The sequence below is a fragment of the Cynocephalus volans genome, chromosome 4 (genome assembly GCF_027409185.1).
Source record: "Cynocephalus volans isolate mCynVol1 chromosome 4, mCynVol1.pri, whole genome shotgun sequence".
Classification (NCBI taxonomy): Eukaryota; Metazoa; Chordata; class Mammalia; order Dermoptera; family Cynocephalidae; genus Cynocephalus; species Cynocephalus volans.
Window position 1 is genome coordinate 133886145 of NC_084463.1, and position 15560 is coordinate 133901704.

The 15560-nt window shown below is 40.2% G+C and overlaps 1 protein-coding gene across 1 annotated transcript in view; it reads right to left on the reverse strand.

The window, feature by feature from the left end:
• SLC1A2 (solute carrier family 1 member 2) overlaps nt 1-11132 on the reverse strand; it is a 70234-nt gene extending 59102 nt beyond the window's left edge. The window contains exon 1 of the mRNA XM_063093258.1: nt 11079-11132. The gene's annotated coding sequence lies outside the window, so the exon portion shown is untranslated. The remainder of the gene's footprint in view (nt 1-11078) is intronic.
• Between the last annotated feature and the right edge of the window lie 4428 nt (nt 11133-15560).

Here is a 15560-nt window from a genome sequence, read left to right on the forward strand (position 1 = left end):
GGCCAAAAAAGAGGTCTGTGGTCTTTTCCTTCTACACTTCCAAGCGCATATACAGCAAAGAACTCACAGATTATCTTGCTTTTCTTCCGTAGGAGGAACCCCCACAGGCTCTTCTCCTCATGTTCATCATGTAAATTATAAATAATAACCAACATTTCATCAGTTTAACTAATCAACAAATAAGTTAACAATAACTCAACATTTGCATAGTTCAGAAAGCACGTTTGAGTCCTTTAACTTCTTTCGCCTTCATGACATCCCTGAGAGGGAAAGAATTATTCTCTTAGAAGTGGAGAAACTAGGGCTCCAGGAGATCTAAAACTTGCCCAAGCTCACAAAGCTTAGAAGCAGCAGAGCTGGGATGTGGATCAGGTGGTTCTGCAGCTGAGATAAACTTGTGCTGTCCCATGCCTCTGAGTCCAGGGTTCTTTGGGCACACCCTTTCTAGGGGTGTTTGCAGAGCGATGGACAGAAGACTTCCATCTATGCTGAGGCACTAGTGACTTAAGGGACATGCATTCCTAGCAGCTGGAGAGGAAAGAGAGGGGGGGGCATGCTGTTAGGTGGGGGGAAAGGCAAAGTGAGCTCTGGGCAGCCACAGACTGGTTGTCTGCCATAGACAGTCCACGCTCCTGGCCCCATGGCCTCAGATGGACCATCGTGGGAAAGTGGCATCCAATCAACCTACGCCTCCCCTCAGGCGACCAGAGCACACGGGAATCATCCCACTCCCACTGACTCAGCCAACACATGCTGCTGTGACATAACCATGAGGGTTCACTCCCACTCTGGACCTGCACCAGGAAGGACTCCTCCCTTCAGAGAGATTCAAATGTCTGGTAATTGGTAATTAGGATAAAAACGATGATGACAGCAGCTAACGTTTATTCAAAACTTACTTGGTACCAGGTACTTTTCTAAGTGATTTATATGTAGGAACCTATTTAATTCTCACAATGACATCATGAGTTAGGTACTATTATTAAAAATCTTTACTGAAAGGGAAACTGAAGCATCAAATGGTTGAATTATTTGCCTCATGTCACTAAGTTAGCAGATAGTGGAGTCAGAATTGAACCCTGCCAATTCTGAACTTGGAAGAACCGGTCAGCCTACTCTCTCTGCGGCCTGAGAAAACTTGCTCCTTATATTGGGAAATTTTGTGCTAGTAATAGACATTGATGCTGAACATTTGGCCAAAAGAGTGAATTTGCTTTGACAGTGGAAAAGTCCAGAGTGAAGAAAGCTAACACCTAGTCCAAAGCAGAGCCTGATCCGAGAGCTACACATAACACTCATGGAATCCTAGAATTCCAGGACTGAAGAGGTTTCCTGTCCCCCTCAACCTCTGAACAAATGATTACATGGTCCAATGCCCCAAATCTATCTCTGGATCACTTATTAAAAATACAGATCTCCAAAATGTATGCCTCCCCCCACAAAAAAACTGTACATGGATGTTTATAGAAGATTTATTCATAATTGCCAAAACATGAAAGCAACCAAGATGTCCTTTCTTCAGTAGGTGAATGGATAGATAAACTGTGCTACATCTAGACAATGGAATGTTATTCGGCGCTAAAAAGAGATGAGTTATCAAGCCACCAAAAAAAAAAAAAAAAAAATTGGAGGAAAAATAAACGCGTATTACTTAGTGGAAGAAACCAATCTGAAAAGGTTGCATACTGTATGATTCCAACTATTTGACATTCTGGAAAGGCAAAACTATGGAGACAGTAAAAAGGCCAGTGGTGACTGTAGTTGGGGGGAGGTGGGAGGGGAGGAATAGACAGCACACAGGATTTTTTAGGATAGTGAAAATACTCTGTGTGGTACTAGAATGGTGAATACATGTCTCTTTTTTTGTCCAAACCCACAGGATGTACAATACCAAGAGCAAACCCTACTGTAAACTATGGACTCTGAATGATAGTAAGGTGTCAGCATAAGTTCATCAATTGTGATAAATGTACCACTCTCACGGGGGACATTGATAGTGGGAGTGGGGGGTTATGCCTGCATTGGGGCTGGGGGTACCTGGGAACTTTCTGTGCTTTCCACTCAATTTTGCTATGAACATAAAACTACTCTTTTAAAAAGTCTGTTAAACAAACAAACAAAACAAAAAATGGATCTTCAAGTCCCATCCCTGAATATACCAATTCAGCATGTCTGGGTGGGGCTTAGACCTGTGGGCTGTTTAAGAAGCACCTTGGTGACTTCATTGCAGCCAGTCCATGTGCTGCTGTCTGGTTCATGCCTGAAGAGTGGCAGCGGATGGGAGCTTATCAGCTCACATGTCCAACCATCTTGCTGTCAGACAGCTTTGGCTATTAGAAAGTTCTTCCTTTACGGTGAGCCAAAATCTGTTTCCCTGTAGCTTTTATTCACTGGCTATTTTTCCACCCCATGGGGCCACTTAATAACAGTACCATCAGACAATGTACTGGATACTTTCCACACATTATCTCATCAGCTCCTCACAACACTCTCACAAGGTGGATACTGTTATGATTCTTTCTTCATACATGAAAAAACTGGAGGTCAGAGAGGTGAAGGCACTGGCCCAAAGTTGGGCAACTGGTGAGTGTCTGAGCTGGGACTGGAACCAGGTGCACGCTCTTATCACAACACATAGTAAGTGAAGCCTAATCCCTTCTCCACCAGCCTTTCAGGCATATGAAAGCAGCTCCCCTCTCTGCCCAAGGTTTTCTCTTCCCTAAGTTCTTCACCATCCTGGTTAGAGCACCCCAGATCCCTTACATACCCTTACAACGGGCATCCTAGACCTGCACACGACCCTCCAGGAGAGGGAGCATCTCTGCTCCCCTGAGCCAGCCAAGGGCAGGCTTTCTCGCCCTTGCCCTCTAGCACATCAGAATCTACCAGAGCTCGGGCTTCAGCCCTGCATCTGAAAAAATGAAGGGCAATAGGTAACGTCATGCTGGAGAAAGAAGTCACTAAGGAGTACTGGGAATGAAGAGGAAGTATTCATTGACTTTTTTAAAATTATGTAACAGTAGAATAAGGTTAGAATAATTTTCTAGCATTATAGGGAGGCAGAATAATTTTCTCCTCCCCACAAATGTCCATGTCCTAATGCCCAGAACCTGTGACCATGTTGGGTTACATGGCAAAGGGGATTTAAGGTTGCAGGTGCAATTAACGTTGCTAATCAGCTGACCTTAAGATCAGGAGAAGATCCTGGATTACCCACATGGACCAGTGTAACCACAAGAGTTCTTATAAGTGGAAGGCTTGAGAGCAGGAGAGAGAGAACTAGAGAGACAGCAGCATGAGAAAGATTCAGCCCAATGGTGCTGGCTTTAAAGACAGAGGAAGGGGCATGAGCCAAGGAATGTGGGAAGCTTCCAGAAGCTTGCAAAGGCAAGGAAACAGATTCTTCCTTAGAGCCCCCAGAAAGGAACACGGCCCTGCTGACTCCTTACTTTTAACCCAGGGAGACCCATGTCAGCATTCTGACCTCCAGAATAATAAGGCAATAAAGTTGTCTTGTTTTAAGCCTCTCGATTTGTGGTTATTTGTTACAGCAACAATAGGAAACTGATGTGGTACCAGACCTTGTGCTAAGTATTTTCTACATTATGTTATTTGATTTTTACCATAAATCTTGGAGGCAAGGTGGTAGACACCAAGCATTTCCTATCAATACCCACTCCTCTGCTCCTTCTAGAAATCTGTTCCCAGGCAGTACACTCAGCCAAATTCTGGCTTCTCAGCCTCCCTTACTGAGACATAGGCAGAAATTTCCAGCATCACACTTCCTCACTTCTTCCTGCTTTGAGGGAGGCCCTACATAAATGCAGACTAAAGCAACATCTTTTTCTCCTTAGCCAATAACTTGTTTAAAAGGCTGGGCAACATGATGTCTCTAAATGACTTCTATCTCCCAAGGAAGCTTTTCAACACTTCCCAGAGGACTTGTGCCTTTTTTTCTTTGGCTCCTTCTAATGAGGAACTAAATTTGTGGCTATTGATCAGTCAACTAAATATTCAGTCCCTGCCGACTCCACCAGTCAACTCCGCTTCCTGACTGCCCAATCACTTCTCAACTAGTTTGATATGCTAATTTTACGACGGATAAACTGAGCAGTCCTCTTCTCACCAGGAGAATTGCTTCTTAAGAGAAGAATCTGCATTCTCACACCTGTCACTTATTGAGACAGTTTGATTCACAGTGCTCTGTGCTGATGTGGTGTAGTCCACAAGTGGAATACACCCTCTTTCATTATCCACTTCCCTCCCTTCTTCCTGGACAGATGCAGTTCATGGTGTTAGGGGATTGTATTAGTTCTCTCATTAGAACCTGAAATCTTAATTAACTCTTTGATGTTGTTCCTTTGAATAATCTTTTCCTGAGCCTCCAACGTACCTTTCAGGCCTCTGAGATGCTGCATTACACCATTCATCATATTCATATGGCTTGCTTACTGTCTCAGTGACATCCCCACTAGACTGTAGACCCCATGAAGGAAGGACCCAGTACATCTTAGGTGTTTGATGGAAATTTGTTGGGGGACTAATGATGTGGAAGTTCTAGGGGATCTAAATCTACAGGATCTGAGAGGTGCAGTGAGGGGCAGAAACCTTCTCAGCTTGAGCACTGGGTAACAGGTTCCTTCTATAGATTTGGCTTTTGATAGGAGCCTAAAGAAAGCACAAGGAAACGGTGTATAAAACTCCTTAAGCTGGAAATTCCTTAACCAGAAGCTCCAACTAACGTCTAGTGACCTTGCCAAAAGCCACGAGGGCTTCTAATTACAAGTGGTCATGACTTGACGTTTTATGCACTTCCTGAAGTCCTTGCAACAGCACCACATTGCCTCAGCAGCCCTGGAAGTGGTAACGGTGTGCTACATGGGCCATTGGGTCACACCACCACTTGACTCCTTAGCAACTGTGGTGAAGGTCCTTCCTCCCAAGTGCCTTGGAAGAAAGGCTTATTCTTGCTCAACTGGTAAAATCTTAATTTTACTGCTGAGCGTGGTTTCTTCCTGAGTCAGTGACTGATCTGTTTGGCTCTTAAATCATAACATGAAAGTAAGGATCATGCCCTTTCCTTGAATCCTCTATATAATGCCATGCACGATGCCAGGCACCTAACAGGTGATCAGTAAAAACTGGTAGATTGAATTAAATGCTAGGACAAATACAGTAATAGGGGTTTGTATTAGTCTGTTTCTATGGCTTATAACAGAATACCTGAAACTAGGTAATTTATGAAAGAACAAAATTTATATCTTATGGTTTGGAGGCTGGAAGTCCATGGTCCAGGGAACACATCTGGTGAGGGCCTTCTTTTTGAGAACTCTCTACAGCAATTCAGAGTATAACATGGTGAAAACTGGCTGAACAAGACAACTAACCTGCCCACTCTCTCTCCTTCTAAAGCCATCAGAACCATGCTCATTACATCATGAATAGATCAATCCATTCACAAGGGCACAGTCCTCACAATCTAATCACCTCTTAAAGGCCTCACCTTTCAAATACCATAATTGGATTTCCCATCCTCTTAACACTGTTATAATGGGGGTCAAGTTTCCAATATGTGAACTTTTGGGGGACACATTTGACTCATAGCAGGGTTGGCTAAAATCTATGGTACTCCTTGAAATGAGATCTCTGGACTCAAATACACCCTAGGGCTTGACAAAGAAGTGGTAAGCTTTTTTTTTTTGTCATAGGCAATCTTGCCTTCTTCCTCCACTCACTGTCTTCCTGTTTGGTCCAAGACCACATTCAGCACACACTCAGGCCATTGTCCCTTATTTGAGAACAGATCCAGCTCCACAATCTATTTTACTTTATGGGGAGAAAGGGAAGAGGTTTACATGGCACACCACCCAGAAAACATGCAATAAAATTTTATTTTAATCATCTTTGTCCTTCTTCCTCATACTCTCCAGAATGTCTCTCCTCTTTTATTCATTTCTCACCCTTAACTTCCTGTGACCATTGAGCTAAACAAAAACCTGAAGGATTGTCCAACAGCTGCCCAGCTGTTATTCCTCAAGCATGCTTCCCAGAGTGGATCTTGTCCCTCATCTGCACACAATTGATCAAGTACTCACTCCCCAAACAGGTCTCTTTCTCAGCTGCTAAGAAAATACAACCTTTTCCTGTTTTGTTATACCAAAAATAAAGAAGAGAAGTCACAGAATTTATTCACCCTTTTTAGGTAAGGATTCATTTTCTTGGTTGCTAAACCTAATAAGCAGTAACTTAGACAATGTTAATGATAAAAAGTTGGAAATTAATTCTAAATACTTTTAATTTACAGTGATAAATTCCAGCAAGTCATTAATCATTTAAGTTGTTCTTAACCAAACATCAATGTTCTCTGTCTCAACCTTGTTATGGAAAGGTACTAAGGGTATCTGTACGCTTTCCTGCCTCAGAAAGCAGAGTCTAAGGAAAATGATAAAACTTGAATAAAATAGGCAAGATTTCTTCATTTTGGAGAGTCTCATAAATCAATGCTACAATTTGGGGAGTGTTAGTCCACACTACCATTTTCCCCCTTAATTTCTTCCCCCCACCCAATTCTCTCATTCAATTTATGTGCGTGCTTATAAACTCAAGGGTAGCATGGGATGTTTCTTGTTGTTGTTGTTTTTAAATTCGAATTATTTAAGAACATTTAAAAGCTGATAGATTTTGCATCAAAATCCAGGTTTCATCTTTCTCTTAAAGTACTAGAAAATCTAGCTATCCTGGAACATGGATTTCTGAGTGGCAACAATCAGCTAGAACTGAGATGTGACTATCCTTTAGACAAGCATGGATTTTCCAGTCTGCCACAGTCCCCACCAGTCCCTGTTGTCTCTCTGACAGCAATTCCAAGTGTCAATTGCCATTTGTCATTATGCTTCAATGGCTATTTTTTCTGAAAGAATTGTTGGGAGGAAAGTAAACTGTCTGCAAATTTTATGGACAGACCAGCCCAGCTCCTGTAAAGTTAGCAGCCTCTGTCCCATTTAGTTCCATCATTGTACAGATGGGAGCTTTCTCTGTACACTTAAATAAAATCCCCAAATGAAGAATGAATATTTATTCAACAGCCTACAAAGTAGGTATGAAGTGGTTTAACAGAGTGAGTCATTTTGTTGTTTCTAAAGACATCACATAATTTACGACTTCAAGCAAAGGTTCCTGGGGGACAAGTGTGAAAACAAAAGCACGTAACCTGGGATCTCACCTTGAGACCAAGCAGAGGTAGTGTATGAAGAATAATCAATGACTGACTAGCAGATAACAGGGGATGGAGTAGATTTCATCATCTTCTCTGCATGTTTCCTTATTATCAATGGCCCCAATATTAGAACGTTCCATAGTAATGACTCAGTACGTGCTAAAATGCTGAGATATGACTTCAGTCTGTTCTTTACACATCTAGAATGGGGAGTGGGATGTACAGATTTCGTGATTTGGACTGACAGCTTGTAGTGTTTGGCTGGAGACCAGTATTTGCAGCATTTCTCAGGACAGACAGACTGTACAATATGAGAAGTGACAATATGGCCGCTGCAAAAGCCTGAAATGTTAAGATGAGAATAACATTTTTAGATGTTCCTTTAGTTACTGCATCACAGACCTGACCTTGAATTGACCCAGGTAGTTTGTGTGTGTTTGGGGGAGGTGTATGGTGTATGTGTGTAGAAGGGCAGGGATAGTTTTGTATTGTTTTATTTTGCCACTCTTGAGCAAACTCCTCATTCTCCAGTCTCACCAACACACCCAGCTCATCCTCACAGCTTCTAATTCTTCACAAATACCCATTAAACTTACTGAAAGCTAGGGCCGGCCTGTGGCTCACTCAGGAGAGTGCAGTATTGATAACACCAAGGCCCCGGATTCGGATTCTATATAGGGGTGGCCGATTTGCTCACTGGCTGAGCGTGGTGCTGACAACACCAAGCCAAGGGTTGAGATCCCCTTACTGGTTATCTTAAAAGTAAATAAATAAATAAACTTACTGAAAGCTACATTCCCGCAGGATGTTGGGCATATAAGCAGCTTCAGGCCAAATTATTTCAAACATCATCCATAGCAACAGCAGTTGCACAAGCAAGGCCAGCAGTATGAAGTCACTGGGAACCGATCAGCCAAGGCCCCAGCGCTCATCTGACCTGTAATCACTCCTCACTACTGGTTCTCAGACTGTGCTGATGACCTGAGCCCCAGGTATACCATTTAGCTTAACTCTACAGCTGAAGAAAGTGTTCAGGAAAGGATTTTTAATTTGAGATTTTCCTCTGAATGATGTGAGACTTCATTTTTTGGATAAAGGAAGACAGTCTGCTGTGAGTTAGTACCAGGATCCTAGCAACAGAGCAAAGCAAAATCCAAGCCAGTCTCTTCAGACTTTCTCCAGAGGAGATGCTGAAAAAGGCATCTTGATGCTCTGCACTTAGATACCTTTGAAGGTGACCCAAATAGGTCAATAAATTAGTTATATACTCTTGGATGGTTGCTTTCACCCAATGGGCTTGGTTATCATTAACAGTACTGATTATACTATCATTGCTTACAGAGCATACCAGCTCTGGGATAAGTGATTTCCTTTGCTTGATCCTCACAACAACTCTATGGGCAGGTGGGGTGGGGGTACAGTAATGTTATCCCCATTTCATAGACAAGGAACTAAGAGAACTTATGTGCCTAAAACCCCCTAGTGCTTTGGATGTGGTTTGTCCTCACCAAAACTCATGTTAAAATTTGATCCCCAATGTGGTGGTGTTGGGAGGTGGGGCCTAGCAGGACGTGTCTGGGTCACAGGCAGGCATCCCTCATGAGTACATTAAAGCCCTCCCACTGCAGTGAGTGATTTCTTGTTCTCGTAGGAAAGGATTAGTTCTTAAGAGAAAAGGGTGTTAAAAAGAGTCTGGCTTCTTCGGTTTTTCTCTCTTTTTTTGCTTCCTGTCTTGTCATGTGATCTCTTTGCACATGCCCACTCCCCTTCCATTTCCCATCATGAATGAAAGAAGACTGAGGCCCTTGCCAGATGCAGCTGCCCAGTCTTGGACTTTCCAGACACCAGAATCATGAACCAAATAAACTTCTTTTCTTTATAAAATATCCAGTGTTAGCTATTCTGTCCTAGCAACACTAAACGGACTAAGATATTCAGTAAGCAGCAGAATCACAGAGCTAAACCTACACTGTTCAACTCCAAAGCCCAAGTTTTTTAAGATTATAACCAAGTAACTGGGCAGCTAATTCAAATACTCCATCCTTTGGACTTAAAACTTGCTAGCACTTACAGCAGGGGCCAGCAAATTATGGCCTAAGAACCTGAAAATATTTACTATCCAGACCTTTACAGAAAAAGTTTGCTGATCCTTGGCTTAGAGGAGCAGTAAATCAAGTCCCAAGTTTTCCATTCTGTTTACCATGGTTTCCGTAGTACTTGGGACCAGAAGATGCTATGGCTTGTTTCTAATTCATGAAAATCTTTCTTTGCATTGATTTATGTAAATGTCCCTGAATGATGACAGCTGGCAATAAATTTGGAAAACGAAAAAAAGAAAAGGTAAAGAGTTGTGGTTCTAAAATATTCATCTCCTGGATCACTACAGAGCTGCTGGTTAACCAAAATCCAGGGAGGATTTTGCCAGAGTCATAAAGAATTTGGTGAATGGGTCTATACTGATGTAGAAAAATGTGCCCACAGGACTCTCTCAATCCATGTTGATGGGGCAGTTGAAGGGAATCCTCTTACCAGCATGCAGCCAAACTGAAGACTAGCTCTTTAGATGGCTGCCAGCACACCAATCCAATAGAAGGAGTGGCAAAGAGGGTGGTCAGTAAGGCAGTGAGTAACTACTCATTTTATTCCTTGTTTTCAAACGTGGTGAGAGGTGTTTGGTAATCTTCATGTAAAACAGACATTTGAGTCATCTCAGCTGCACAGAGTTCTCATGAGTCATGTAATACATGCTGGTCTCAAATCAAGTCTTTCCACTGGCTCAAGAACATGCCAAGAATCTTATCAATACTGTCACCACACTACCCACTTTGGATCGGAAAATCAATGAACATTTATCTGACTACATCTGTGTTCTCAAATGTACTAGGTGTACCATATGCCTATAAGGTACAGTCCCTCGAGTCTACAGAAGGACCAGAGAAAACAGTTACAAATTCCAAAACTACCCTAGCTTGCTGTGTGAATCTGTACATGTGCCATCCCTCATCTGAGTCTGAGATTCATCTACAAAATGTGGTATTTGAATTGGATACCTCTGCAGTGCCTTCTAGCTCTATGAGGATGTGGAATGAAAGTTCCACCAACGGTGTAGAAACAATGCTAGAATATATTGCTGACATTTGACTCATAATTCATTATATCTCATTATCCAATTAGTGTTCTTATAATTACCATATATGTTATCATTATTATCCTTATTTATTATAATAATAATAACAATAATAATAATAATAATAATAATACCAGCATTTAAGTACTATGTATGTGCCAGATCTTATTTGTTGAGGTCTTTAGAATATGTGGGAGAAGAAGATTCTTTGCTCTGCATAGACCATGGGTTAGCAAACTACAGCTTTTTGTAAACAAAGATTTTTTAGAACACAGCCAAGCCTATTGTTTACCTATTGTCTATGGCTTCCTTTGTACTCCAAGAGCAAACCCTAAAGTATGTTATCTGGCTTTTTAAGACAAAATTTGCTGCCCCCCTCCCCATTTAGACTCCACATTGCAAGCCTATTGCTTTTGCCTACCTACTGTCTGCTTACTACTCTTTTGGTTCTAGCCTCTTAAATTCCCCGTAGGGCACTTCTCTCCCTCAACTCCTGTCTCTGTGGTGTGGTTGGAGCTGACTCACTGCCCCTATCAGGCCTGATGAATCAGAACATTCTATCCCCATAACCACAAAAATTCAGGGGTGGGCATGAGGACCAAGCTGGTCCAGTGAGATTTAGTCCTAAGACTTTAACTAGAAATTGTGCAAAGGAGTAGCTCTTTTTTGCTGAAGTTTCTGACCTGCTAGGATGCAAGTCTAGAGCTGACAGGAGTCTACATGGAAACGACCTACCTGTGTTTAAAGGTAGAGACACATGAAGAGATAATGAGCCCTGATGATAAGATTTTAGCCTCTGGATCCAGCTATGCCTGAAGTTACCTCTAGACTCTTCAGTTAATAAGCCAATACGTTGTCTTGTTCACTTAAGTCAGATTAAGTTAACCTGCCGTTTGGAATTAAAATAAAACAACCCTTTGAAATAGACATCATTATTTTCCCCACTAGGACTCACCTACTCAAAGTCACATAGCTAGGGTGTGGCAGAGACTAGGACTGATTGAACTCTATAGGGTGAAGAGACCAGCATCTAGAGCTCTCCAGAAGATCTGATTTGGATTGTGAACAGAACCAACAGGTTGTTTTCTATCTTTGAAGAAGGAGCTGTCTAAACCATATCACTGCTCTCTAGAGGATGGTTCTTTGGGGACCATCCTGTTTTCTACTTGTGACTGTCTAATGATAAGGCCCAGTAGAGTACTGGCTGCTCATACAGTAATTTGGGGAAAGTTATAATAAAAAGTGATGTCATAGCCATATTTTAGCCCTTCATTCTCACCATTTAACTGAGAAAAACTTTTTCTGGAGAGAAAGCTGAGCTCCTTCTGCTGGGGTATTCAGTCATCCTGCAAGCAGCATATGTAATCACGCACTCTCAATGTGAAAATAAGATGGTGGGTCTGGTACCTGAAAAACAGCCATCACTGCCATGAATACTCAAGAAAGAACAAAACCCACTAGTAAAATAAAAATGCTAATGATAAAGAGAAAGAAAAAGTTTATCTACCATCTCAAGAAACCAACCAAAACACAGAAGACAAACAGTAAATCAGAAAAAAAGGAACAGAAGATATTTAAAACATCCAAACAAAAATCAATAAAATGCCAGGAATAAATCACCACCTTTCAATAATAACTCTATGTAAAAGAATTGAATTCCCCACTCAAAAGACATAGACTGGCTGACTGGATTAAAAAGATGGACCCAACAACATGCTGCCTTCAAGAGACCCACCTCACCTGTAAAGACACACAAAGACTAAGAGTGAAAGGATGGAAAAAGGTATACCAAGCAAACAGAAATGAAAAACGAGCTGTAGCAGTTATTCTTATATCAGATAAAATAGGCTTTAAACCAAAAACCATAAAAAAAGATAAACAAGGCCACTATATAATGATAAAAGGATCTATCCATCAAGAAGACATAACAATCATAAATATATATGCACCCAACATCACAGCATCCAGATTTATAAAGCAAACATTATTAGACCTAAAGAAAGAGATGGACACTAACACCATAATAGTTGGGGACCTGAACACCCCAGTCTCAACATTGGACAGATCATCTAGGCAAAACATCAATAGAGAAACACAAGATCAAAACAACACGTTAGACCAATTGGACTTGGCAGATATTTACAGGACATTTCATCCAACAAACTCAGAATATTCATTCTTCTCATCAGCACATGGAACATCCTCCAGGAAAAACCACGTTAGGTCACAAATCTCAACAAATTCAAAAAAATTGGAATGATTCCATGTGTTTTTTCAGATCACAATGGATTAAAACTAGAAATCAATAACAAATGAAATTCTGGAAACTATACCAATACATGGAAATTAAACAACATTCTACTTAATGACATATGGGTCCAAGAAGAAATTAAAAAGGAAGTCAAAAAATTTCTTGAAACTAATGAAAATAATGACGCATCATACCAAAACCTGTGGGATACTGCAAAAGCAGTACTAAGGGGGAAATTTAGTGCATTAAATGCTTACTTCAGAAGAATGGAAAGATGGCAAGTAAACAAATGAAAACTTCACCTTAGAGACCTAGAAAAACAAGGACAATTCAAAACCAAAGTTAGTAGATGGAAAGAAATCATTAAGATCAGAGCAGAACTAAATGAAATAGAAACCCCAAAAATGATACAGAAGATCAATGAAACAAAAAGTCATTTTTTTGAATAGATAAGTAAAATTGACAAACCATTAGCATGGCTAACTAAAAAAAGAAGAGAGAAGACACAAATAACAAAAATTAGAAATGAAAAAGATGATATAACAACCACTACCTCAGAAATACAAGGAAACATTAGAGACTACTATAAACAACTATATACCAACAGATTTGAAAATCTGGAGGAAATGGATAAATTTTTAGACACATTCAAACTACCAAGACTGAGCCAAGAAGATGTAAAAAATCTGAACAGACCAATAGCAATCAAAGAGATTGAAGCTGTTATCAGCAGTCTCCTTCCCAACAAAGAAAAGCCCAGGATCGGATGACTTCACTGCAGAATTCAAACAAACCTTTAAAGAAGAACTAATACCAAACTACAAACTATTCCAAAAAACTGAAACAGAGGCTATTCTCCCAAACTCGTTCTGAGGCAAACATCACCCTGATACCAAAACCAGACAAAGACACAACAAAAAACGAAAACTACAGGCCAATATCTTTGATAAATAGAGATGCAAAAATCCTCAATAAAATACTAGCTAATAGAACAGCAACACATACATAAAACTATACACCATGATCAAGTGGGATTCATCCTAGGGATGCAGGTTGGTTCAATATATGCAAATCAGTAAATATGATACACCACATCAATAAAATCAAAGACAAAAACCATATGATTATCTCTATAGACACTGAAAAAGCATTTGACAAAATTCAACATTCATTCATGATTAAGACTCTCTATAAATTGGGTATAGAAGGAAAGTATCTCAACACAATTAAAGCCATATATGACAAACTCACTGCCAATATCATCCCGAATGGGGAAAAATTGAAAGCTTTTCCCTTAAGAACAGGAACAAGACAACAATGCCCATTCTCACTGCTCCTATTCAACATAGTATTGGAAGTACTAGCCAGAGCAATCAGGGAAAAGAAAGAAATAAAGGACATCCAGATTGGAAAAGATGAAGTCATACTGTCCTTGTTTGCAGATGACATGATCCTATATATAGAACAGCCTAAAGACTCTACAAAAAAACTCTGAGAATTAATAGATGATCTCAGCAAAGTTACAGGATACAAAATCAACACACAAAAATCAGTAGCATTTCTATACTCTCTAACAATGAACTAGCAGAAAAAGAAACCAAGAAAGCTAGACCATATACAATAGTCACCAAAAAAAATAAAATACATAGGAATAAATTTAACCAAGGATGTGAAAAATCTCCATGATGAGAACTATAAACCACTGTTGAGAGACATTAAAGAGGACACAAGAAGATGGAAAGATATCCCATGCTCTTGGATTGGAAGAATTTAACATTGTGAAAATGTCCATATTACCCAAAGTGATATACAGATTCAATGCAGTCCCTATCAAAATTCCAATGACATTTTTCTCTGAAATGGAAAAAAAACAATCCTAATATCCATATGGAATAACAAAAGACCACAAATAGCCAAAGCAATCCTGAGCAAAAAAAAAATAAAGCTGGAGGCATAAAACTACCTGACTTTATATTCCAAAGCTATAGTAACCAGAAAAGCATGGTACTGGCATAGAAACAGACAAACGAACCAGTGGAATAGAATAGAGAATCCAGAAATCAACCCACACACCTACAACCACCTGATCTTCAACAAAGTCACCAACACTATACACAGGGGAAGAGACTGCCTCTTCAGCAAATGGTTCTGGAAAAACTGGACATTCATATGTAGGAAAATGAAACTAGACCCGTATCTCTCACCATATACCAAAATCTACTCAAAGTGGATTAAAGAATTAAATATACATCCTGAAACAATAAAACTCCTTAAAGAAAACATAGGGGAAACACTCCAGGAAGTAGGAGTGGGCATAGACTTTATGAATATGTCCCCCAAAGAGCAGGCAACCAAAGGAAAAATAAACAAATGTGTATATCAAACTAAAAAGCTTCTGCACAGTAAAAGAAACAATTAACAGAGTGAAAAGACCACCAACTGAATGGGAGAAAATATTTGCAAAATATACATCTGACAAAGGATTAATACCTGGAATATACAAGGAACTCAAACAACTTAACAGCAAAGGAACAAGGAAACAAATAAAAAATGGACAAAGGAACTGAATAGGTATTTCTCAAAGGAAGATATATGAATGGCCAACAGACACATGAAAAAATTCTCAACATCGCTCAGCATTTGGGAAATGCAAATCAAAACCACTCTGAGATACCATCTTACTCCAGTTAGGATGGCTAATATCCAAAAGACTGAGAATGACAAATGCTGGCGAGGATGTGGAGAAAAAGGAATCCACCTACACTGTTGGTGGGACTGCAAAATAGTGCAGCCTTTATAGAAAATGGTATGGAGTTTCCTCAAACAATTACAAATAGATCTACTGTATGACCCAGCTATTCCACTGCTGGGTATATACCCCAAGGAATGGAAATCATAATGTCGAAGGGATACCTGTACTCCAATGTTTATTGCAGCACTGTTTACAATAGACAACAGTTGGAACC